This window comes from Lupinus angustifolius, unplaced genomic scaffold (genome assembly GCF_001865875.1).
Source record: "Lupinus angustifolius cultivar Tanjil unplaced genomic scaffold, LupAngTanjil_v1.0 Scaffold_555, whole genome shotgun sequence".
Lineage (NCBI taxonomy): Eukaryota > Viridiplantae > Streptophyta > Magnoliopsida > Fabales > Fabaceae > Lupinus > Lupinus angustifolius.
This window is the reverse complement of record NW_017727898.1, coordinates 87,917-88,887: the sequence shown is the minus strand read 5'-3', so window position 1 is coordinate 88,887 and position 971 is coordinate 87,917.

Sequence of the window (971 nt, the reverse complement as noted above, 5' to 3'; positions counted from 1 at the left end):
ATCCTCATCCTCATCCTATCCTCATCCTCATTCTCGTCCTCATCCTATCCTCATTGTCATTCACATCCTCATCCTATCCTCATTGTCATTCACGTCCTCATCCTTTACTCATCCTCATCCTCCTCCTCATCATATCCTCATCCTCATTGTCGTCCTCATATTATCCTCATCCTCCTCCTCACCCTATCCTCATCCTCATCCAATCCTAAACCTCATCCTCATTCTCATCCTCATCCTCATCATCTTCCTCGTCCTCATCCTATCCTCCTCCTTATCCTCATCCTGTTCCTCATCCTTATCCTCATTCTCGTCCAAATCCTATCGTCATCCTCATCCTCGTCTTCATCCTCGTCCTCATCCTATCCTTATCCTCATTCGTGTCCTCATCCTATCCTCATCCTCATTCTCGTCCTCATCCTATCCTCCTCCTCATTCTCGTCCTCATCTTATCCTCATCCTCCTCCTCATCCTATCCTCCTCCTCATTCTCGTCCTCATCTTATCCTCATCCTCCTCCTCATCCTATCCTCCTCCTCATTCTCGTCCTCATCTTATCCTCATCCTCCTCCTCATCCTATCCTCCTCCTCATTCTCGTCCTCATCTTATCCTCATACTCCTCCTCATCTACATCCTATCCTCATCCTCATTATCGTCCTAATCCTATCGTCATCCTCATCCTCGTCTTCATCCTCGTCCTCATCCTATCCTTATCCTCATTCGTGTCCTCATCCTATCATCATCCTCTTCCTCATTCGTGTCCTCATCCTATCCTCTTCCTCTTCCTCATTCGTGTCCTCATCCTATCCTCATCCTCTTCCTCATCCCCATCCTATCCTCATCCTCATCCTCATCCTCATCCTCTTCCTCATCCCCATCTTATCCTCCTGCTCATCCTATCCTCATCCTCATCCTCGTTCTCGTCCTAATCCTATCCTCATCCTCATCCTCATCCTCATCCTCATCCTCTTCCT